Genomic DNA, 25,908 nt, shown 5'->3' with positions numbered 1-25,908 from the left:
AGTGTCGCCTGAAAGAAAAATGCACGACGTGAAAGTTGTGAGTTAAGTTTTATTCGGGGACTTTAGCCTGAGAGGAACTCTGAGGAACTGCTCCTAAGAGGTAATGGAGGAGCTAGAATATGTATGAACTGGTGGGCGACTGCAGTGGCTAATGGCTTGATCCTTGCAGAACTGGAATGGCAGGCAACATTTTTTTTTCTTTACAGTAGTGATTTTTATTCATTGTGGGGAAATCTGGTAAAGAGTGAAGCTCTGATGTGGCAGATGAAGTCCCAATCCCAGTCCACTCAGGAAAAAAGAGGCAAGTAGTACAGTAGGAGACAACTGTGAACCAAGGCATTGGAAGAGCTGAGAAGCCAACCAGCGTGCCTTGAAGCGACCTAGAGATAAGGAACAGCAGGAAGCCACTGTCACCCCTGGGGTGGGCATAGGGAGAAGGTGGTGCTACCAGAGCCCGGGAGTGAGGTCGCCTGAGATACCCTGACTTCTTTCCTCTCACCCTCTAGTCTCTTATCAGTGCCACCCATTGGATTAATTTAACTGGAAGCCACTTGCAAGGGGGCCTGGAAAAGTAGTTTACAGGAGTCCCCCCTCTTTTCCCATCCCCTGCAACACATAGCAGAGCAGCAAAGGGCAGAAAGTGGATCTGAGGGCACATCAGCCCAGGACTGTTGTGAAGGTCCTTCCTCAAATCGAATGCCCATTCTGATTTGCAGTATGTCCAATACCTAGATATGGTCCAGAAGGGAGGAGGAAAGCTGCATGGTCAGGGTCAAAAGAGCCAGTATTCCTATCAGCAGTCTGGGGGAGAGGAAGCTAGGTGTTGAGGCACAAGCTACATTTGCTATGATAATATCTGCTTAAAGGATGAGATGAGGTAATTATGATAAACAGTTGTTCACATTTGAAATGTTAAGTTTATGCATTAACAAACCCCACATCAGCTATTTTTTAAGCTTATCTACTGATGCTGTTTGATTGAGTTATTATATATTATTTAGGGAGAGGAAGTGGTGGTAGATATGAGGAGAGACGGGAGGACCCTTTTTATTTTTATTTTATTTTTATTTTTTATTTGGCCGTGCCACGCGGCTTGCAGGATCTTAGTTCCCTGACCAGGGATTGAACCTGGGCCACGGCAGTGAAAGTGCCAAGTCCTAACCACTGAACTACCAGGGAATTCCCAATAAGTTCTTTTTTTAATGGAAATTATTGCAACCCAGGCAAGAATATCAGTTATTTCAAACTGATCAGAATCCTTGATTAGGTATTAACACTATAAGAATATCCAGTCTGTTTGCTGGATTAACAAAATGTTCAGCCAATTGTTAGTACATTATACTTTGCTTGACACAGTCTTTTAATATTTTAAATATCTAGACTTTGTGGGAAAAGGCTACATATAAGATATAACTACACTTGAAAAACTAATCAACAGCCTTCTGGTTTCAGCTCAGAGATGTGGACTGTAGAGTTCCCATCCTTACAACAAGAAAAAAGAGGGACAAATTGCAAATTAATGACTTTTCTTGAACCCAATGCAAAACTAAGGTTTCCGGGCTTACACCTAACCCCAAATCAGGAGAGATGCAGGTGCCACTGCAGGGAGAAATAGCACATGAGCATTTGCTTACCTGGGATAGACACTGCCAATGTCATATAAGCCAATAAGATTAAATTGTTAATGAATTACTAAAGGTTGGGGGCCATAGGTATAGAAGGTTCTGTCTTGCAGACTTTTCCTTCAGGATCCCCACCAGGTGCTCACAGGGAAGATCAGGGAGACTCCTGAGAAAGTGTCTCCCATGTGCTGGCTAGGATAGCAGAACAACAGCCACTGCCAAACTCTGCCCAGACATGTCTCCTCATCTCCCAAAGGAACAAAAGTCTTAATCTGCAGGAAGAAGGGGAACAAAAACTGGTGGAAACCCACTGCAGCTGGGAAAGGAGAACAGGAAAAACAGAGGAGCTCTACTCTTAGGGAAGGAAAGGAATACCGTAATTCTGGGCACAGAATTTTGCTTGGAAGAGGATCACATGCTTATGGAGGCCACAACCCCAAGACCCGGGGCCACAGTACCTATCTAATATTGATGATTGACCGGAACAGAAGAGACTGCCCCCGTCTCCCACCTCCCCACTACCAAGCTAACAAGCATTAAGTAAACAGCAATAGAACTGATAAAATGGAATCATAAAAAATACTAAATAAGACCTAGAGAAAGCAGAAAGACAGGGAAAAAAAATGAAGAACAAACGGAACAAATAAAAAACAGCTAACAAGATAGATTTTAACCCCACCATATCAGTAATCACTTTAAATGTGAAAATGTGAATGGTCTAAAAGAGATTGTCAGATTGGATTAAAAAAAAAGACATAACATGTATGCATGTTACAAGAAACCCACTTTAATTAGTTAATTAATTAATTAATTAATTAATTAATTTTGGCTGCACAGGGTCTTAGTTGCGGCACTCAGGATCTTTGTTGTGGCATGCGGGATCTTTTTTTAGTTGCAGCATGTGAACTCCTTAGTTGCTGCATGCATGCAGGATCTAGTTCCCCGACTAGGGATCAAACCCAGGCTTCCCCTGCATTGAGAGCTTGGAGTCTTACCCACTGGACCACTAGGGAAGTCCTGAAACCCACTTTAAATATAAAGACATAGATTCAAAGTAAAAGGAAGGATAAAGATACACCATGCAAATGCTAAACAAAAGAAAGCTGAAGTAGCTATGTTAATTTCAAATAAAGTAGACTTCGTAACAAGGAAGATTAAGGACTTGAATTTTATCTGAAAAATCATTTCACCTTTTTCATATAATGTAACGTAATTGCAGGAATGATATCCCATCACCTTTGCCATATTCTTTTGGTTAGAAGCAAGGTAGAAGTCCTACCCACCCAAAACATAGGTAGTCCTCACTTTGCATCAGTCTGATATGTATGAATTTCAGTTACCATGGTTTAGTTAAATAACATCAGTCCCCTAACAACACAGTTCAAATTTCTGGTACCATGGTATATTAACTGTGAGTAACTGCACAAAGTTCAGACTTTCCTGCTAGCTCTTTGTATTACATAAATAACAAATGGACATCAAGATGAGTGACCAGTCTTTCAAAGTCTGTCCATGCTCACTGCCCACCTGTTATTCAGTTTCACACACAGACAGCAAAGCATGCAGTTGGGTTGCCTCCTTGTCTCCCAGTGATAAATCCATGTGACATTTTACAAAAATGGGTAGCTGAAAGAGGGAATTGGCCAACAAAGATGAAAGTGCAGCAGAGAAATGAAAAGTGACGACACTGGAAGAGAAATTTGTATCAAACATAAATGGAATAATAGAAGAACGGGCTGATAGCAGAAATGTTGACGCTGCCACCATTCGAGAAACTCTAAATATACAGCCAGATGAACTTAGTGAAGAACTTACTGATGTAAATGAGCAAAGTGGTTGTGATGAAAAGGACGATGATCCAGAAGAAGTGATGCCAGCAAAAAAACTTCATATTGAAGGGGCTGTTGGAGAGATTTCAAGACATGGAGAGTGCTAAGGTTATAATGTGAAAGCTGATCCTAACCTAGAAAGGAGTGTGACAGTTCACCAAGGCATAGAGAAGACGCTTGCTCTGTATCCCTCTGTGTTGTACAATAAGTTATACAGTGAGAGAAAGCAAGCAAGCACTGTTCAAACTACTTTTGATAAGTTTTCTACAAAGAAATAACCCCTTTTAAAAAATATTTATTTATTTATTTTGGCTACATCAGGTCTTAGTTGCGGCATGCGGACACTTAGTTGCGGCCTGTGGACTCTTAGTTGCGACATGCATGTGGGATCTAGTTTCCCGACCAGGGATCGAACCCGGGCCCCCTGCATTGGGAGCGTGGAGTCTTACCCACTGGACCACCAGGGAAGTCCCAAGAAAAAACCCTTTAATTCTTAATATTTTTGGTGTTTTAAATTACAGGGTACTAAATAAATATAAGTTTTACTATCTTTTCATTTCTCTTTACATTTATAGCCAAGAGTAATAGTCTTTAATGTTTTGATGACATTTTTTAAAGATCATTGAACAATTATATTTTCCCCATTGATTATTAAGATTGCTTTTCTTGCTTTCAGCTTGCATAGTCATTTTTGCAGTTCCCACTACCATGCAGGACTGTTTATACTATTTAGAGATTAAAAAGAATGAAGTAGTAATTCATGCTAAAACATGAATGAACCTCAACATTATGCTAAATGGAAGAAGTCATGCACAAAGGTTGCCTACTGTGTGATTCCATTTACATGAAATGTTTAGAAAAGGCAAATGTATAGAAACAGAAAATACTGGGCTGGCCAAAAAGTTCCTTCGGTTGTAAAGTAAAAATAAAAGACATTTTTCATTTTCACCAAGAACTTTATTGAACAATGTATTCACCATTTTGTTCCACTACCTTCTGCCGTTTTTCAGGCAACTTCATAATTCCATCTTCCCAAAACTTTTTATCTTTTTGAGCAAAGAACTGTTCCAGGTGCCTTTTACAGTCTTCCAGGGAAATGAAATTTTTCCCATTAAGAGAATTTTGTAAAGAATTTTGTAAATAATAAATGGAAATCTGAAGGTACAATGTCTGGTGAATACGGCAGATGAATCAGGACTTCCTAGCTAAGCTGTAACAGTTTTTGTCTGGTCATCAAAGAAACATGCGGTCTTGCGTTATCCTGATGGAAGATTATACGTTTTCTTTTGACTAATTCCGGATGCTTTTTGTCGAGTGCTGCTTTCAGTTGGTCTAAATGGGAGCAGTACTTGTAGAATTAATCATCTTGTTTTCCGGAAGGAACTCATAATAGAGGACTCCCTTCCAATCCCACCATATACACCTTACCTTCTTTGGATGAAGACCGGCGTTTGGTGTGGTTGGTGGTGGTTCATTTCGTTTGCCACATGGTCTCTTCTGTTCCACATTATCGTACAGTATCCACTTTTCATTGCCCATCACAATTTGTTTTAAAAATGGAATGTTCTCATTACGTTTCCGTAGAGAATCACATGGAAATGGAGCTACAATCAAAGTTTCAGTATTTTACTGGAATTAAATTAGCATCACACTGAAGTAGATTGCGATCAAGATGACTATTGTAATCCCTGGAACACCCACTATGGAAATAAAAAATAATTCAAAAATATAGTAAAAAAAAGGAATTGAAATTCCACATACGCACAAATTATATATATATAGAGAGAGAGACAGACAGAGAAAGCATGTGCATGCACACAAGAAAGCAGTGAGAAAGTAAGAAAGAACCAAAATGGCATGAAACAGAGAAAATAAATAGCAAATGTGGCAGTCATAAGTCCAACTATTAAATGTGACTAGACTAAACACTGCAATCAAAAGGCAGACATTGTCACACTAGGAAAAAAAACTGAGATTCAACTCTATGCTGTCTAAAAGACATACTTTAGATGAGGTTTATCAGCCTTGTACCACTGAAGTTTTGGACTGGATAATTCTTGGTTATGGGGGCTATCCTGTGCATTGTAGGGTATTTAGTAGCATCCCTGGTCTTTATCCATTACATGTCAGTAGTAGCCATGCAGTTGTGATAAACATAAATTTCTCCAGCTATTGCCAGATGTCACTTGGGGGACAAAATTGCTCCCTGCTGAGAGCTATGCTTTAGATTCACACACACACGCACATGCACGCAGAGGTTGAAAGTAAAAGGATGGAAAAATACATGCCAGCTAACGCTAATCATAAAAGCACTGGAGTAGCTATGTTATCAGACAAGATAGACTTTAAGGTAAGAAATATTATTGTAGATAAAGAGGGACACTTCATAATGCCATCAGGAAGATATAAAAATTATGAATGTGTACATACCTAAAAACAGCTCCAAAACACATGAAGCAAAAATTGACAGACTTGAAAAGAGAGATGCAATTCAACAATAATGGGTAGGGACTTCTATACCTTTCTCTCAATAATTGAAAGAGCACCTGCATAAAAAGTTAGCAAGGTTACAGAAGATTTAAACAACACCATCAACCTACTTGACCTAACTGGCATTTATAAAACAGTCTACCCAGCAACAGTAAAATACACATCCTTTTTAAGAAGACATGGAACGTTCTACAGAATAGATCATATGCTTGGCCATAAAACAAGTCTTATTAAATTTTAAAAGATTGAAATCATAAAGAATGTTCTCTGACCAAAAAGTAATTGAAGTTGGACTCAACAACAACAAAAGAAATTTAGTAATTTAAATAGTCTATATAGTTTATAACAAGTGTATGTAGCTCTTAATAATTTTATTGTTATTATTTTTTGCCCTTCTTGAGTCTCTTTTGCAAATATCTAAAAATTTTTGAATAGGTAATACATTTACATGGTCCAAATAGAAAAGAAATTTAAAGGAGACACATTGAAAATGTATGCCCCAGTGGGACCTTCAAGATGGCGGAGGAGTAAGATGTGGAGATCACCTTCCTCCCCACAAATACATGAAAAATAAATCTACATGTGGAACAACTCCTACAGAACAGCTGCTGAATGCTGGTAGAAGACCACAGACTTCCCAAAAGGCAAGAAAATTCCCATGTACCTGGGTAGGGCAAAAGAAAAAAGAAAAACAGAGACAGAAGAATAGGGATGGGACCTGCACCTCTGGGAGGGAGCTGTGAAAGAGGAAAAGTTTCCACAGACTAGGAAGCCCCTTCACTGGTGGAGATGGGGGATGGGCAGGTGGAAGCTTCAGAGCCAAGAAGGAGAGTGCAGCAACAGGGGTGCAGAGGGCAAAGTGGAGACATTCCTGCACAAAGGATTGGTGCTGACCAGCACTCACCAGCCTGAGAGGCTTGTCTGCTCACCCGCCGGGATGGGTGGGGGCTGGGAGCTGAGGCTCGGGCTTCGGAGGTCAGATCCCAGGGAGAGGACTGGGGTTGGCTGCGTGAACACAGCCTGAAGGGGGCTCGTGCGCCACAGCTAGCCAGGAGGGAGTCTGGGAAAAAGTCTGGACCTTCCTAAGAGGCAAGAGACCATTGTTTCAGGGTGCGTGAGGAGAGGGGATTCAGAGCACCACCTAAGTGAGCTCCAGAGATGGGCGCGAGCTGCGGCTATCAGCACGGACCCCAGAGACAGGCATGAGACGCTACGGCTGCTGCTGCAGCCACCAAGAAGCCTGTGTGCAAGCACAGGTCACTATCCACACCTCCCCTCCCGGGAGCCTGTGCAGCCAGCCACTGCTGGGGTCCCGTGATCCAGGGACAACTTCCCTGGGAGAATACATGGCATGCCTCAGGCTGTTGCAACGTCACGCTGGTCTCTGCCACTGCAGGCTCGCCCCGCATTCCAATTATGACTACAATACCCCTCCCTCCCCCAGGCCTGAATGAGCAAGAGCCCCCTAATCAGCCACTGTTTTAACCCCCTCCTGTCTGGGCAGGGAACAGATACTAACCTTATACCTAAAGCAATTAGAGAAAGAAGAACAAAAATAACCCTGAGGTTAGGAGAAGGAAAGAAATCTTAAAGATCAGATCAGAAATAAATGAAAAAGAAATGAAGGAAACAATAGCAAATATCAATAAAACTAAAAGCTGGTTCTTTGAAAAGATAAACAAAATTGATAAACCATTAGCCAGACTCATCAAGAAAAAAAGGGAGAAGACTCAAATCAACAGAATTAGAAATGAAAAAGGAGAAGTAACCACTGACACTGCAGAAATACAAACGATCATGAGAGATTACTGCAAGCAACTATATGCCAATAAAATGGACAACCTGGAAGAAATGGACAAATTCTTAGAAAAGCACAACCTTCCGAGACAGAACTAGGAAGAAATAGAAAATATAAACAGACCAATCACAAGCACTGAAATTGAGACTGTGATTAAAAATCTTCCAACAAACAAAAGCCCAGGACCAGATGGCTTCTCGGGAAAATTCTATCAAACATTTAGAGAAGAGCTAACACCTATCCTTCTCAAACTCTTTCAAAATATAGCAGAGGGAGGAACACTCCCAAACTCATTCTACGAGGCCACCATCACCCTGATACCAAAACCAGACAAAGATGTCGCAAAGAAAGAAAACTACAGGCCAATATCACTGATGAACATAGATGCAAAAATCCTCAACAAAATACTAGCAAACAGAATCCAACAGCATGTTAAAAGGATCATACACCATGATCAAGTGGGTTTATCCCAGGAATGCAAGGATTCTTCAATATACGCAAATCAATCAATGTGATACACCGTATTAACAAATTGAAGGATAAAAACCATATGATAATCTCAGTAGATGCAGAAAAAGCTTTTGACAAAATTCAACACCCATTTATGATAAAAACTCTCCAGAAAATAGGCACAGAGGGAACCTACGTCAACATAATAAAGACCATTAATGACAAACCCACAGCTAACATCGTTCTCAATGGTGAAAAACTGAAACCATTTTCTCTAAGATCAGGAACAAGACAAGGTTGCCCACTTTCCCTGCTATTATTCAACATACTTTTGGAAGTTTTAGCCACAGCAATCAGAGAAGAAAAGAAATAAAAGGAATCCAAATCGGAAAAGAAGTAAAACTCACTGTTTGCAGATGACATGATACTATACATAGAGAATCCTAAAGATGCTACCAGAAAACTATTACAACTAATCAATGAATTTGGTAAAGTAGCAGGATACAAAATTAATGCAGAAAAATCTCTTGCATTTCTATACACTAATGATATAAAATCTGAAAGAGAAATTAAGGAAACACTCCCATTTACCACTGCAACAAAAAGAATAAAATACTTAGGAATAAACCTACCTAAGGAGACAAAAGACCTGTACGTGGAAAACTATAAGACACTGATGAAAGAAATTAAAGATGATACAAACAGATCGAGAGATATACTGTGTTCTTGGATTGGAAGAATCAACATTGTGAAAATGACTGTACTACCCAAAGCTATCTACAGATTCAGTGGCATTTTTCACAGAACTAGAACAAAAAAATTCACAATTTGTATGGAAACACAAAAGACCCCAAATAGCCAAAGCAATCTTGAGAAAGAAAAACAGAGCTGGAGGAATCAGGCTCCCTGACTTCAGACTATACTACAAAGCTGCAGTAATCAAGACAGTATGGTACTGGCACAAAACAGAAATATAGATCAATGGAACAGGATAGAGCACCCAGAGATAAACCCACGCACATATGGTCACCTTATCTTTGCTAATGGAGGCAAGAATATACAAGGGAGAAATGGCAGCCTCTTCAGTAAGTGGTGCTGGGAGAACTGGACAGCTACATGTAAAAGAATGAAATTAGAACACTTCCTAATGCCATACACAAAAATAAACTCAAAATGGATTAAGGCCTAAATGTAAGGGCAGACACTATAAAACTCTTAGAGGAAAACATAGACAGAACACTCTATGACATAAATCACAGCAAGATTCTTTTTGACCCACCTCCTAGAGAAATGGAAATAAAAACAAAAATAAACAAATGGGACCTAGTGAAACTTAAAAGCTTTTGCATAGCAAAGGAATCCATAAACAAGACGAAAAGACAACCCTCAGAATCGGAGAAGATATTTGCAAATGAAGCAACTGACAAAGGATTAATCTCCAAAATATACAAGCAGCTCAATAGCAAAAAACAAGCAACCCAATCCAAAAATGGGCAGAAGACCTAAATAGACATTTCTGCAAGGAAGATATACAGATTGCCAACAAACACATAAAAGGATGCTGAACATCACTAATCATTAGAGAAATGAAATCAAAACTACAATGAGGTATCACCTCACACTGGTCAGAATGGCCATCATCAAAAAATCTACAAACAATAAATGCTGGAGAGGGCGTGGAGAAAAGGGAACCCTCTTGCACTGTTGGTGGGAATGTAAATTGATAACAGCCGCTATGGAGAACAGTGTGGAAGTTCCTTAAAAAACTAAAAATAGAACTACCATATGACCCAGCAATCCCACTACTGGGCATATACCCTGAGAAAACCATAATTCGAAAAGAGTCATGTACCACAATGTTCATTGCAGCACTATTTACAATAGCCAGGACATGGAAGCAACCTAAGTGTCCATTGACAGATGAATGGATAAAGATGTGGCACATATATACAATGGAATATTACTCAGCCATAAAAGGAAATGAAACTGAGTTATTTGTAGTGAGGTGCATGGACCTAGATTCTGTCATACAGAGTGAAGTAAGTCAGAAATAGAAAAACAAATACCATATGCTAGCACATATATATGGAATCTAAAAAAAAAAAAAAGTTGGTTCTGATAAACCTAGGGGCAGGACAAGAATAAAGACGCAGACTTAGAGAATGGGCTTGAGGACACGGGGAGGGGGAAGGGTAAGCTGGGACGAAGTGAGAGAGTGGCATGGACATATATACACTACCAAATGTAAAATAGATAGCTAGTGGGAAGCAGCCACATAGCACAGGGAGATCAGCTCGGTGCTTTGTGACCACCTAGAGGGGTGGGATAAGGAAGCTGGGAGGGAGATGCAAGAGGGAGGAGATATGGGGATATATGTATATGTATAGCTGATTCACTTTGTTATACAGCAGAAACCAATACAACATTGTAAAGCAGTTACGCTCCAATAAAGATGTTAAAAAAAACAGAAAATGTATGCCGCATCCCACTGTATTCATTTCTCCTTGACATTGTAGTAACCACTTTTGTCTTTCCTGTATTTCTTCACATAAATATAAGCAAATAACAAATATATGTTCTAATTTCCACCCTTCCTCTGTAAAAGGTAGTATATACCATGTGTCCTGTAGTGCATCTTGTGTTTTTCATTTAAATTATCCTAGAGATGTTGCCATATTAAAACAAAGAAGTCTTCCCCATTCTTTGCTTTTATAGCTGCAAGGTATTCTATTGTGTGGATGTACCAGAATTTAGTCCTTTGGTGGTGGACGCTAGGATGGTTTCCAGTCTTACTGTAACCAAGCAATACTGCACTGGATAACCTTGAACATCTTGTACATGTGTGGTTGTATCTGTGGGATAGATTCCTAGGAGTAAGATTGCTGGCTCAAAAGGTAAATACATTTTCAATTTTGGGTGATATTGCCAGATTCTTTTCATTAGAAGTTGTACTATTTTTCACTCTTACCAGCAATGAAAGTGCCCATTTTCCCAGTCTTGCCAAAAGAATGTGTTGTCAAACTTTTGGATTTTTGTCAATTTGAGAGATAAGAATGGTATCCCAGTGTCATTTAATTTGCATTTCTCTTATAAATAATGATGAATATCTTTTCAAAAGGTTAAGAGCCATTTATATTTTTTTCTTGTAAATTGCCTATTTATATTATTTACCTATTTTTTCCTATGGACTTGTCTGTTTCTTGATTCTAGGACTTTTTTGTTTCACGTCTTTATTGGAGTATAACTGCTTTATAATGGTGTGTTAGTTTCTGCTTTATAACAAACTGAATCATCTATACATATACATATAACCCCATATCCCCTCCCTCTCGCGTCTCCCTCCCACCCTCCCTATCCTGCCCCTCTAGGTGGTCACATAGCACCGAACTGATCTCCCTGTGCTATGCGGCTGCTTCCCACTAGCTAGCTATTTTACATTTGGTAGTGTATATATGTCCATGCCATTCTCTCACTTTGTCTTCTTATGTATACAGTTTGGTGAGTCTTCCCATACACATACACTTGTGTGACCACCACCAAAATCAAGATATAGAACATCTGTCCCCCCAGAAAGTCCTTGTGCATCTTTGCAGAGCATGCCCTCATCCTACCCCAGCCCTCGGCAACTACTGGTCTGTTTTCTGTCCCTATAGTTTAGCCTTTTCTAAAACTTCAAGTGAATGAAGTCATATATTAGGTACCCTTTTGTGTCTAGCTTCTTTTACTTAGCAAAACACTTTTGCAATTCATCCATGTTGTTGTGTGTATCAGTAGTCTGTTTCTTTGTTATTACTGAGCAGTATTCCATTGCATGGATGCATCATGGTTTACTTGCACATTTACCATTCGTTGAACATTTGGGTTGTTTTCAGTTCTGGGTATTATAAATAAAGCTGCTCTGAACATTTGCCTACACGTCTTTGTGTGGGCATGTGTTTTCCTTTCTGTTGGATAAACACCCAAGAGTGAGATTTCTGGGTTGTATGGTAAGTGTATGTTTAACTTTAGAAAAACCTGGCAACCTTTTTCAAAGGGACTGAACATTTTGCATTCCCAGCAGCAGTGTGGAAGATTGCTCCACAGCCTTACCAATTTTTCTTATTTAGGAATTTTTAATTTTAGCCATTCTAGTGTGAAGTGGTATCTTATTGTTGTTTTAATTTGCATCTCCCTAATGATCAACGATGTGGAACTTCTTTTCTTGTGCTTATTTGCCATCTGTATACCTTGTTGTGCTCTGTTCATATTTTTTGGCCCATTTTTAATCTGCTTTTTTCTTTTGGTCTTCTTGAGTTGTGCTTTTATATTTTTTGGGTACAAATTCTTTATCAGATAAGGGGTTTGCAGTATTTTCTCCCTGTCTGTGGCTTGTTTTTTCATTTCCTTAGCAGTGTCTTTTGAAGAGTAGAAGTTTTAGATTTTGATAAAGTCCAATTTGTCAGTTTTTCCCTTTATGGTTTGTACTTTTTGTGTCCATCTTAATGCATTATTAATAAGTTAAATGTTTTGTATATGAAATCAACAGCTCTCCTAGTCATTTATCAACATTTATTTTTACAATAGTAAAGATGAATATATCACTCAAGAGACTGGTAGAATTTCTACATGTAAAACACATAAGGCAATCTGTACTCCAAATTACAAATAGACTTTATAATAAATACAAAAGGCATGCCTTGTTTATATTACTCATGTTGATATGCTGGTCACATGTGATGACATTCTATATCTTGCTGTCGCATGGTCGTTGATCACTAACAGTTAAGGAATACCCAAAATGCCATTGAGGGAGACGTTCAGTTACTTCTGAAGACTGAAGCTGATTTTTGCCTGAGTCAAACTTTGGGACATCCCTCATTTATATTGATTAGTTCTTCGTGTTTGTTTTGGTATTGTTTATTAATTACAGATTTCAGTCTTTCCATAAAGAGACCCAAGTAAGCCCAACCATGATTTTCACAAAATTAAGTCGTATGTTGACTACCCAAGTATTTGTGGCTATTTATTGTACAGGGACACAGACCCTTCTCACAAGGACTGCTATGGGAGTGCTATGTGGAGGAGGTTATTAAGAAATTAGCTTTATGATCCCTCTGGAGCTGCTTCTTCCAGCAAGAGAAACACAAAAATCAAGAGAGTGGTTTGGATTAGGCTTTCGGTCTTTAACATTTCATGTGTGTCCTCACTGTCATCCAGACACTGAGACTTTTAAAATGACGTAGCATTCCTTCACTGTAACAGAATAATTGTGACCCAGCTTTATTTTATTTATTTATTTATTTATTTGAGTTTTATTTTATACAGCAGGTTTTTATTAGTTATCTATTTTATACATATTGGTATATAAATGTCAATCCCAATCTTCCAATTCATCCCACCACCACCACCCTGCCCTCGCTTTCCCCCCTTGGTGTCCATACGTTTGTTCTCTGCATCTGTGTCTCTATTTCTGCCTTGCAAACTGGTTCATCTGTACCACTTTTCTAGATTCCACAAATATGTGTTAATATACGATATTTGTTTTTCTCTTTCTGACTTACTTCACTCTGTATGACAGTCTCTAGGTCCATCCACGTCTCTACAAATGACCCAATTTCGTTCCTTTTTATGGCTGAGTAATATTCCATTGTATATATGTACCACATCTTCTTTATCTATTCATCTGCTGATGGACACTTAGGTTGCTTCCATGTCCTGGCTACTGTAAATAGAGCTGCAATGAACATTTTGGTACATGACTCTTTTTGAATTATGGTTTTCTCAGGGTATATGCCCAGTAGTGGGACTGCTGGGTCATATGGTAGTTCTATTTTTAGTTTTTTAAGGAACCTTCATACTGTTCTCCAGTTGATACAGATAGTGGCTGTATCAATTTACATTCCCACCAACAGTGCAAGAGGGTTCCCTTTTCTCCACACCCTCTCCCGCATTTGTTTCTTGTAGGTTTCTTGATGATGCCCATTCTAACTGGTATGAGGTGATACCTCATTGTAGTTTTGATTTGCATTTCTCTAATAATTAGTGATGTTGAGCAGCTTTTCATGTGCCTCTTGGCCATCTGTATGTCTTCTTTGGGTGACCTAGCTTTGTTAGTTGCTTAATAATGTTTTGCTGAGTTTTTCAGGTTTAAGAGACTATGCTGCGGTGCCAGGTAGTGGGAAGAGGAAATAAAGAAAAGGTTCTGCACCCAAGGAGTTGACACTGAATGGAACACAACTGTCTATGGTGCACCGAAAGCCAGGTCAGGCTGTGTGGCTGAGGTTCGGGCATGTGGGGATTACTGTAGGGCATAACACAGGAAACATAGGATTCAGGAAACAGACTGTGGACCTCATTTGCCCTTTTGGAGTTTTGAGGCTCTGTTCTGTTAAAAGATGGGTTGGCATTTGTAAGCAAAGGTTTGGGTTGATTTAGACCTGCCTTAAGAATGATCTTGGTCTCCCATACTCTGTGTCTTTGGAAACAGTCGAGTTAAGATAATTGGGGGATATTGTGTCTGCCTCGGTTGTTGTATGGAGCTGCACCTGGCTTGGGGAGGTGTCAGTTGGAGTGTGGACCTTTGTCCTGCAGAGGATGGTATAAAAGACTGATGGGAAAAGGGGCTGTGGTGTGTCAACAAGACCCCCAAACGTCTTGGCTCCCACTGTGGCAGTCATTCACCACCGGTGTGGGTGAGGGGACAGAAGAACTGTGTACTGGGGTGGCTTCTGGGCTTCCCATGGAGATGAAGCTGCTGTCCCTGATGTATTTCCTGTCCATATACTACTCTAAAGCGAAGTAAATGTTGTATTAACTGAAAACCTGTTTGGGTCTTGGGAGTCTGATTGCAAGCTTGAACCCATCACTGCGACTGCACTGCTGCCTGGGAATGAGAGGTTAGTGACACGAGCTGGGGAGATGCCTTTAGAGTGGTTGTGTTGGGGATGAGGAGGACCTGAATCAGGGTTATAGCAACGAGATGGTGAGAATAGTGAATATCTGTACCCATCATGGGCACTGAGACTCCCGTTAGCAGTTCTGTTAAGTGGTCTGGGGCAGAAGGGAGAACAGAACTCCAACTACAGCTCTGATGAGAGGTCTGAATGGGGTCAGGGGTTCTTCCTAGCTGTGTAAACATGTATATTTTATTTCATTATTTTATTTTATTTTACTTTTTAAAAATTTAATAAACAATGCTCTCGATATGTGCCAAGTATGATTCCGGGCACTTTATAAATATGAACTCAATTCCTCATAACAGCACAATACCATTTACCATTTACTGATGAGAAAATTGAGGCAAAAAGAAGTAAAGTAACTTGGCTGAGGCCATCCAGCTTAGTAAACGGTGAAGCTGAGATTTTTTTTTTAATATTTATTTATTTGGCTGCATCGGGTCTTAGTTGCGGCCCACAGGATCTTCTTTGCAGCATGCGGGATCTTTCGTTGTGGTGCATGGGCTTCTCTCTCTAGTTGTGGCTCATGGGCTCAGTAGTTACAGCGCATAGGCTTAGTTGCCCCAAGGCATGTGGGATTCCAGTTCCCTCACCAGGGATTGAACCCACGTCCCCTGCATTGGAAGGCAGATTCTTAACCACTGGACCACCAGGGAAGTCCCTTAAGCTGAGATTTGAACCCGGGCAGTCTGACTCCAGAATCCCTGCTTTGAACCATTCCAATTCCTCTAGCTTCTCTTCTGCATTCTTCATCATAGCAAAAGAATGGAATTAGTAGTTGTTTTTTTTAAGGTCATCGTTGATGACTGAGTCAGAACGCTCATGCAGGTTACAGCTGTACAGAGTTATGTCATTGGGCAGTTTCTGGGGAGCACGGATTCCTTACGTGGGTGAGGAGAGCACCTACCCCTTGGCTTGTACCCCTGTACAAGCCAAGGGAAGGCTTATGCTACAGTTGTAGGGCCTCACTTCACATCTGTTGACGCCCTCTGCTACTGAGGCAGCCCTTTCCTCAAAGTTCCTCTTGGCATCTTTTGCAGGGCTCACGGCTGTGATGCTTCTGCAGTCTCCTGCTTCACCTCTTCATAGGAGAGTGAGTGAGTTTGCTTTGGGAGGAAACCCAGGCAAGGTCTGAGCAATGGGTGTGCACTTGGGGCTGGCTCAGGGCTTCAGACATTGCTCTGTTGAGGTTTTTTGCCTTTTCTTGTGAGAAATCTCATTGTTAATACATGGACTGCCCAACCCAGGCCCTTTAGTCACACCAAAGAAAGCAAATTGTTCCTTTTCCAAGATGAGCCTTATAATACCACATTATATTATTTTATTGGGTTGGCCGAAAAGTTCGTTTGGGTTTTTCTGTAAGATGCTACCAAAAACCTGAACGAACTTTTTGGCTAACCCAATGTAATATATTACTTCTCATATCAAGTCCTCCAGTTACGTGTGGTAGTGATTTATGTATTTTATTCATCTTTCTTTTGCTAGGTGGGTAGATTGAATGTGGCTTTTGTATCATGATTTTTATTCTTTGCTACAAAGCAGTGATTTGGTTTCTAGGTCGACATTGCAAGCAGCCTGATGTTTTATCACAGCACTTCAGCTTCCTCTCACTGCTGGCTGACCAGGGGTTGCTGAAATATATTGTCAACTGAAAAAAACCCCACAGAACCTAAGAGTTGAGAGTTATGTTTTATTTTGAGACCTTACTGGGAGACAGCCTCTCACAGGCTCTCTGAAGAACTGATCCAAAGAGGTAAGGGAGGAGCCAGGATATATATATATAGGAGTTTTTGCTAAAAAACCAAAAACCAAAAAAACCCAAACAAACCAACCAAAGAAACCATGTAGTCGAACATCAAAAGATTACTGCTGATCACAAAAAGCAGACATCTCAAGTTAATGGTTTTAGTGTGCTTTTCTATGTGTGGAAAGATGCCGGAGTCTATGCTTATTGATAATATCAAATTATTCCTTTGATATGCATCTTAACTATTTAGGGCCAGTATCCTGTTTTTCCCCCATCCTGAATTCCCCTCAGGGTGGCCGGCAACATTTTGGGTACCTGAACGGCAGGCAACATTCTTTGTTTACTGAAATGGCAGGCCACATTTTTTTGTCCACAGTATTGATCAAGTTATTGGTATTTTCATTGTCCTATTTTGTACCGAATGAAGCATGATACGTCCCACTCTGTGACTGAAGCTGTGAGTGACAGTTATTTCTGTGTGGTGGCCTGAAATGACAGAAGGTTACTGCTTACTGTGGAAGAATCTTCTGGAGGTACCCCCCCATACCTCTGCTTTGAGCCCACAGCAGAACTTGTGAATGGCATCTAGTAAATTGCAGTCTCATTGTTACAATGACCCGCAGACACAAAGGAATAACTTTGTATATAAAGTTTTGGAGCGCTCAGATCACTTATTTAATGCTATTTTTCATGGTTTTATTGGTATATGTGCCTGTGAAAAGACTTTGTGATCAGCATCTGTCTCTTTTTTGGTTACTTTCTTTAATACTCCAATTCTTTGTGTGAAATGCTTAAATTAAATGTCATAAGTGGGGTTGATAAAACTTTTTTCTTGCCTCACTGAACTTTAGTTTTTACAAATAATCTTAGAATAATTCAGGTAACTAAGATTTGGGGAGGAAACAGTTTCTACTTGTACATGAAAAACCTCTATTACTCTCTCTTATGTTCCATTTTCTGCAACAACTCTTATTAGCTAGATTAACTAAAAAACCAGAGGCAATCTTTCATAGAGCACAGGATCATCAAAATAGATTTTTGGTTTATCAACCCTTAGACTAGAATAGAAAATCCACGTTTGTTCTAGTGTTTGTGCAACTAATAGTCCAAACCATGAAGTTATATGTTCATTGAGAATGTAGGAAGCAAAATGGAAAAAAAAAATGCCCCTTGTTGGTGCATGTCACCAACTGCTTTCACTGACTGCACTTAGCACAATACATAATCATCTCTTCTCTTGATTTACTTTTTTATTGGCTACTCCTCCCTACCCGCACTAGACCACAAGGTCCATAAAGGCAAGGCCCATGATGGCCTTATTCGTGATGGCTCCAATACTGGCTGACTGAGAGTCTCCATAGTCTGCAGTGGGTTGGATGGTGATGCATGGAGGGGAGGGTCTTTTCTCAATCCTGGCCCTTCACTTTGGAATCCAAGCTGTGTTGTGATACTTATAATAATTTAAAACTGTGAAGCATCTGAAGATGACTTCACAGGAAACTGAATTTCAAAACTAACTTACTTATTTCTTGGAAGCTTAATGGATGAATTTAAAGAAAGAGGACCATTTGCTCTAGCTTTGTAAGCCAGAGAAACCAGAGGCTGAGGGATGTGCTCTTTTCCCTCAGTCTCCTATTCTCTTGCAGCTCTGATTTCTATCCAGGGTAACATGACCTAGGTGAACTATTTGCATCTTTGAAAATTCCACTCTTCTGCTAGCTGATTAGAGTGGTAAAATGGAAACATATCTTGTGTGTTCTCTATCATTCTGGAGAATTATTAATAAAGTCTCTTTCTGGCAGCTCTCATTGAGTAATTTAATTTTAGAAGTGAAAAGAACATTATCTGTTGGAACACTTGAACCTAAGCAGGCTGTTATATTAAACTCATTTAAGAATAAAAATATTTACTAGAATTTTGTAAGATCAACTCAAAGTTAAATCAAATTATATCTTCAAATAGGATCAGTAAGATAATCAACACAGGAAATATATTTTAAAAGCACTATTAATATCATCGTATGTATTTGGACCAGAGCTAATCATCTTGTGGGAATGCGATTTGAAGTCCTTTCTTCAATCTGTTTGTTCCTAAGTTTGGGTTTTCGTGTATCAGGAGACTTCATCTTTAACATCCACTCATATGATGCTTTATCACTTTTTGGAGAGATTTTGCTCTGGGAATTCAGGATATAGTCTTGGCAGTCTGTTTGTGTAGATGGTTTTGCTTTGATACATCATCTCAGAGATCCCCAGGGTTTATTTGGATGAGAGGCCCCCTTAGCTGAGATTCCCTTCTTCTCTATTTTTCTTGTCTTCCTTTTTTTCTCTCTCTCTTTTTTTTTTTCCTTTTCTCCTCTCTGCCAATGCTGTGAGGAAGGTCTAGGAGGACATCATTGCCAGGGTGATAGCAAGGTGAGTGAGGGGCACTCTGAGGTGTGTTTTTTGTTTTTGTTTTTTATTTTATTTTATTTTTTAGCCATGCTGCGTGGCATGTGGGATCTTAGTTCCCCGACCAGGGATCAAACCTGCGTCCCCTGCATTGGAAGTGCAGAGTCTTAACCACTGGACAGCCAGGGAAGTCCGTCTCTGAGGTGTTGAATAGGACGAGTGTTTATGTGTGAGGGGCAGATGGTGGTAGAAAGTGAAACTGGAGAGGTGGCAGATGCCAGGTCTTTGTGGGCCTTGAACTTGGATTTCTTTTCCATGGGCGATGAAGTCACTGAAGAATTTTAAGCAGGGCTATGGCGTGACTAGCCTTATTTGTGATTCAGAGAAGTTAGTCTGGTGGTGGTTGGAGAATGGATGATTAGGGAACCAGGTTAGAAGCGGAGAGGAAAGTTAAGAAATTATTGTGGAAAGTCCAGGCAGGAGACTGAACCAAAGTAATGTTGGTAAGTTGAACTACTAACTCGCTATGATTGAGCAGGAAGAGTGAGTACTTAAGCAGCAGGGTTGGCAGGACTGGGAAAGGATAGGATGTGGAGGTGATGTGGTGCCCCTCAGTGGTACCAAGCTTTTGTGCTTGAATCAAGTGCTTGAACCAGAGTTGCTTTCTGAGGAAATCTTGTTTGTGATTTTAGAAGCTTTCTTTAGCAGGCAAGAAGATACACTTGGAAACTGTAGCTTATAGAGCTTTTAAATAAACAGCTATTGAGGTCCTCAGTAATGATCTTAGTCATGTTGGTCATTCATCCTGCTTGTGTCAGAAGCCTGGCTGAAAATTTTAGAATTTGAGAATGTTCTTAAGGAAAATATTATATTACTTATTAATTGTTTAAAAAATAATTTCAGCCTAAAACACCAGGAAATGAAAGATTGGACCATAGTATTTTGCCCTCCAGTGTTCCACCCCCAGAGCTGTCCTTATAGAATCAAACTGACATCATGTCTTTAGTTTTCTCTGAGGGCTACTTATGTATGGAATACCTTTGCGTTTTGGAGAAAAATGTTATTAAGGCTATTGTTGACCTTAGTGGTCCTCTTCCCCTCAATTTCCACAAAGACCCTGAGACGGATTCTTCTTGGAGCACAGGACCAACAAAATAATATTTTTAATTTAATCAACCCTTAGTATCTATGGCTGAGTTGCTTTACTGTGCACCTGAAACTATCACAACATTGTTAATCGGCTATACTCCAATATAAAATAAAAAGTTAAAAAAAAAGAAACGAAAACTAGAACTACCATATGATCCAGCAGTTCCATTCCTGGGTATATATCTGAAGAAAACGAAAACACTAATTCAAAAAGATACATGCACCCCAACGTTCATGGCAGCATTATTTACAATAGCCAAGATATGGAAGCAACCTAGGTGTCCATCAACACTGACATTAGCAGCAACATGTGTGGACTTGGAGGGTATAATGCTTAGTGAAATAAGTCATACACAGAAAGACAAATACTGTATGATATCACTTATATGTGGAATCTAAAAAATAAAAAAAGTTAGTAACTATAACAACAACAATAAAAAAATTTATTAACCCTTAGGGTAGAAAACGAAACTCATGTTTATTCTTGTGTTTTCACTTTGCTCTTGTCAGCAAAAAGCACAGAATTTTAAGCTTATTTTCTACGGTTTTCCTCAGATAACTTTTTCTTTTTTTCGATTATGGATTTTTTTCTGTTCTTTTTCTTACTGTAATCTTACATTAATCTTTTAACTAGATTTGTGTTTTTACTTTAAGTCATTTTAATCAGTTGGGTATATATTAAAGTGTGTTTCTAAGGAGAATGAAGATTTTGGATGACCCTACGTCAGTATTTATTAGGATATTTAAGAAGAGGACTGCTTAGACTTCCTTGAACAGTATTTTTTTCTCAGTGACTTTAACACTTTATTACACAAACATGATATAAATTAACAAGAGAAATATTAGGGCAATTTTTGTGGTACTAGGTGGGATTTCTAGTCACTTGACCCTTTGTATAATTAATGTCTATACTATATATGACCATTTTATATTACTTGGAGCACCTTTGGAGTATTTTCCAGGAATATAGACTGTAGCTGCAACTTTGCTTTTTATGACATAGCTCCTGTCTGCAATGCTCAAGAATGTGACACCCCCTTCCTAATTATTTCATTATTTTGGGGGAAAATGCAATTAGGTTATTCTAGTGACTGCTTTGGCATAACTCATGTGACCAAATGTCCAGGATGGAGAACCAGGACTAGGTTTTTTTAAGTTATCATTTGTTTATTTTATAATTACATAAAGAGTTAAATATTACATCTACATTAAGTGTCTTTAAAGTTTATTCTCTTTTTTTGTTGCTTTAAGCTCTTTTTTTTCTTCCAGTTTTATTGAGAGAAAATTGATACACAACGCTATATAAGTTTAAGGAGTACAGCATAATGATTTGACTTATATACATCATGAAATGATTAGTGAACATTTGTCATCTCATACAGATACAAAATTGAAGAAATAGAAAAACTTTTTTTTCCTTGTAATGAGAACTCTTGGGATTTACTCTCTTAATAACGTTCATATATAACATACAGCAGTGTTAATTACATTTATCATGTTGTACATTATATCCCTGGTACTTATTTATCTTATACCTGGAAATTTGTACCTTTTGACTACTTTCATCCAGTTCCTCCTCCTCCCCCCTGACCCCGCCCTCCTCTGGTAACCACAAATCTGATCTCTTTCTCTATGAGTTTGTTTGTTTTTGAAGTGTAATTGACCTACACCACTATATTAGTTCTTGTTATACAGTGTAGCGATTTGATACTTTTGTACATTTTGAAATGATCACCAGGTTAAGTCTAGTTACCATCTGTCACCCTATGGAGATATTGTATAATTATTGATGGATAGAGAAGATGTGGTATATGTATGAGGGTGAGGGGAGAAGAGAAATAGGTGAGGGAGATTAAGAGGTACAGATTTCCAGTTGCAAAATAAATGAGCCACACGGATGAAATGTACAGTGTAGGGAATACAGACCTCGGGTTTTTGTTTTGTTTTTGTCCTGGGCAGCCCATATCTTTTTGGTCAGACTTCTGGCTTTATCTGGAAGCCAACTGACTTCAGGACGGGGTGGTCCCCCCTTTCCCAAACAGCAAGGAACTGGAATGAGAAACAGAAAAAAGAAAAGAAAAAAGAAAAGAAGAAAAAAAGAAAAAAATTAAGAAAAACTAAAGCATGATCAAAACAGCTTCAAATAGGGTTTGAAAGTCATTTGGGAATTATTTGCCTGTTGATATCAGAGTCATCCCTTCCTGTTTGGGTGTAAATCAGTTAGACCTCCAATTTCCTGCTGCTGAGTATTTTGAATGAGAAGAATTAGTGCCTTCACAATAGGCTTAGATCTCTTACAGTTCAATATTTCAAGTGTTTTTCAGGGTGAGTCAGTGGGGAGTTTGAGAGCAGGTTTGGGAAAGGTATTTACTTCCCCTCCTCTATGCTTCCTTAGCACTTGCCTGTACTGCCGAGCTCCTGCTCTGTGCTAGGCTTCTTGTCTTACTGAGTAGGATCCTGCCTTAGTCATCTCAGGGCTTTCAGCATCTAGTGGCTGAGTAATGCAGGCAACAGGGAGTCCTTTCTTGACTGATTTCCATTTGTTATGAGCTTAAGTACTCTAAAAATAAGCATATGTTACCAGAAGTTACTGGAAGGCAGAGCCCTTTAAGGCCCTGCAAATGTTCACTTAACCAGTTAGCCACTTGGAGATGTATTGTGCATCCAGTTCTATGCATATGAGCACTGGCTTAGGAGTCAGAAGTCTTGGGTCTGAGTCATTGCTTCACTCTTCAATACCCACCTGTACTTGAGCAGACCACTTACTATTTGTAGATTCCAGCATCTTGATTTACAAAATAAGGCTAATATGTGCACTGCCTACCTTGGAGGGCTTTTGCCAGGAATAATATTAAGTAATGTATATGTAAAGACTTCTCAAGACTGAAAAATAGACCATATGTGGCATTTGTCATTCTTAACTAACCAGGGATGATGGTACCCTCACAGAAATTTGATTAGATCCACAACTTATATTAATGGACTCATATTTTAATTTTAGGCTCAATGAACCACGTATAGTTATTAACAATATTGCGGCCATTTCCAGGAGCTAACTGCACTTGAGCCATTATAGAGAAGAAGCTGTTCAGTCAAGTCACACGGTGGCAAGGATCTCTCTGGAACCTCTTCTAGAAAACACTAATCTGATTCATGAGGGTTCTACCCTTACGAGTTAAGCACCTTCCAAAACCCTCATCTACTATATCACCTTTGGGGGTTAGGATTTCAACATATGAATTGTGGGAGCAAAGGAGAGGGACACACACATTCAGACCATAGAAATCAGTATTTTAAAATCTAATTTAGCCATCTTTTTTTCTGCATTCTTTCTTCCATTGGCTGAATATACTGATCTTTCCTTTCCTCCTTGAAACCAGCTTTTTACCATTCTGCCTGTTCCCTAATTAAGCAGTTAAATATTTTTGACATTTGTTCACTATGCATTTTAATGAGAATCTTGTTTTTAACTCTTTGAAGTTCATACTTTGACAAAAATGGAACCTAGAAATAATATATACTGTGGTTAATCCCCAGCCATCCTCCAAGTAGATTTAGTCCACGATGTAGCTGATAGAATATACAATTAAACTTTAGAAAATTAGACAGTTGTAATGACAGTAATTTAAAGGTAATATTAAGGAATTTTATCTTAATTGACTTGTTTTCTTTTTTTTTTGGCTGTGTCAGGTTGTTGAGGCACGCGGGCTCTTCCTTGTGGCGTGCAGGCTTCTCTCTAGTTGTGGCGCGTAGGCTCCAGAGCGGGCGGGCTCTCTCTTTGAGGTGCGTGAGCTCAGTAGTTGTGGTGCACGGGCTTAGTTGCCCCATGGCATGTGGGGTCTTAGTTCCCTGACCAAGGCCAAACCCACATCCCCTGCATTGGAAGGCAGATTCTTTACCACTGGACCACCAGGGAAGTCCCTTAATTGACTTTCTGATGACAAGTAGATTTGATTAGAGGATGAGAAGAAAGTAGATGGCAGGAGGCATTTATAGTTAACTATTCTGATAGGACAGTTTACAGGCGCTCAATACTTCTAGACATTTGATCCCATTGGTTCTTTATTGTCCACACTTAGAGCTTCTGGTGTTGTTTCCTTGATATGAGTGTATTCTGAGCGCAATTCTTACATTTTCCAGTCACAGACAGTGTCCTTGGTTACAAATATTACCTCAACATTATGAGGCAGGTACTGTTATTAACACATCTACTTTACAAATGAGGAAGCCAAGGTATGATAAGTAGTTTACCCAAAACCATCAATTGAGAAGTAATTGAGAAGCAGAGATTTGAACTCAGTCAGGTTGAGGCCAAAATTCACCTACTTAACCTTGCTTAAGCAGAGCTGCCTGTCAGTTCTGGCTTGGCAAATAGAGCTCACTTAACCTTGGCTGCCAGGAGGGAAAATTGAGGCCCAGGAGGGTTCAGGCAATATGGCCAAGGTTAACTAGCTAAATAGTAGTGATTGGACAGTCAAGTGTTTATTGAATGCCTACTGTATGTACTGTGCTGTTCTGTGTGGGAGATGTAAAAGAAATCTTATCTGTAGAACTAATCCTTAATGAGTTTACAGTCTAGTTAGGGATATGGTATAATTTAAGAACTGGTCTGATCTGTGATACAAATAAATTTTTTTTGTTTTAGCTGCGTCGTGCAGCTTGCGGGATATTAGTTTCCTGACCAGGGATCAAACCCACACCCCCTGCAGTGGAAGCACGGAGTCCTACCCACTGGACCGCCAGGGAATTCCCAAATATTTATTATTTTAAAATGATAAGTAGAGTAATTGTTTAGAGAAATAAAATATCAACATGAACAAGAAACTTGAGTAGACTTTAGAAAGTTGAGGTTTAACCTGGGAATGTAATCCAGGTGAAAAGAAAGTTTGTGAAGGTATAAAGGTGGAGTAATTGCATCTAGCACAATGTCTGATATATGGTAGATGTTCAATAAATATTAATTTGCTTGATGAATGAATCTCTTTCAACACATTTATCTTCCAATTTGCCAGTTCTCTCTGCCACTGTGTCTAGTCTGCTGTTGAACTTGAAAATGAAACAAAAATTCTAAGATGATGTTTTTCTCTTCTGGAGTTTCTCTTGGTTCTTTCTAAAATTGCCATCTTCCACCCCACACTACTCTCTTTAACCCTTTCTCTGCTTTATTTTTTGCCATAGCACTTACCATGTTCTTTACTTATGTAATTTACTAAGTTTGTTTCTTGTGTTTCTCCCTCTACTAGAAGTAACGTTCCATGAGATCAGGACTTTCTCTTTGTTTTGTTCACTGATACGTGTCCCCAAAGACTAGAACAGTGCATAGGACATAGTAGAAGCTCAAAAAATATTTGCTGAATGAATGTGTGGTCTGTAAATGCGGAGGCAATGATGAAACCTTTCAGGTCAGATTGAGGGAAGAGATCCGTGTAGAGCATAGTAGGAAATAAGACTGGGGGGGGGGACAGTCATTATGGCCAGATTATAGAGAGTAGCCTGTT

At 39.3% G+C, this 25,908-nt stretch overlaps 1 protein-coding gene and 1 non-coding gene across 5 annotated transcripts in view; one reads left to right on the top strand and one right to left on the bottom strand.

Moving 5' to 3' along the window:
- Positions 1 to 25,908, top strand: part of SLC9A7 (solute carrier family 9 member A7) — a 143,003-nt gene that overhangs the window by 15,748 nt on the left and 101,347 nt on the right. The gene's annotated exons all lie outside the window — the stretch shown is intronic.
- TRNAE-UUC lies at positions 1,108 to 1,179 on the bottom strand. Its single transcript has one exon. It is a non-coding gene; the product is annotated as a tRNA-Glu (tRNA).

Source organism: Balaenoptera musculus, chromosome X, assembly GCF_009873245.2.
Source record: "Balaenoptera musculus isolate JJ_BM4_2016_0621 chromosome X, mBalMus1.pri.v3, whole genome shotgun sequence".
NCBI classification, from domain to species: domain Eukaryota; kingdom Metazoa; phylum Chordata; class Mammalia; order Artiodactyla; family Balaenopteridae; genus Balaenoptera; species Balaenoptera musculus.
Note: the sequence above shows the minus strand (reverse complement) of the source record. Positions and strands in the feature narration are given on the sequence as shown.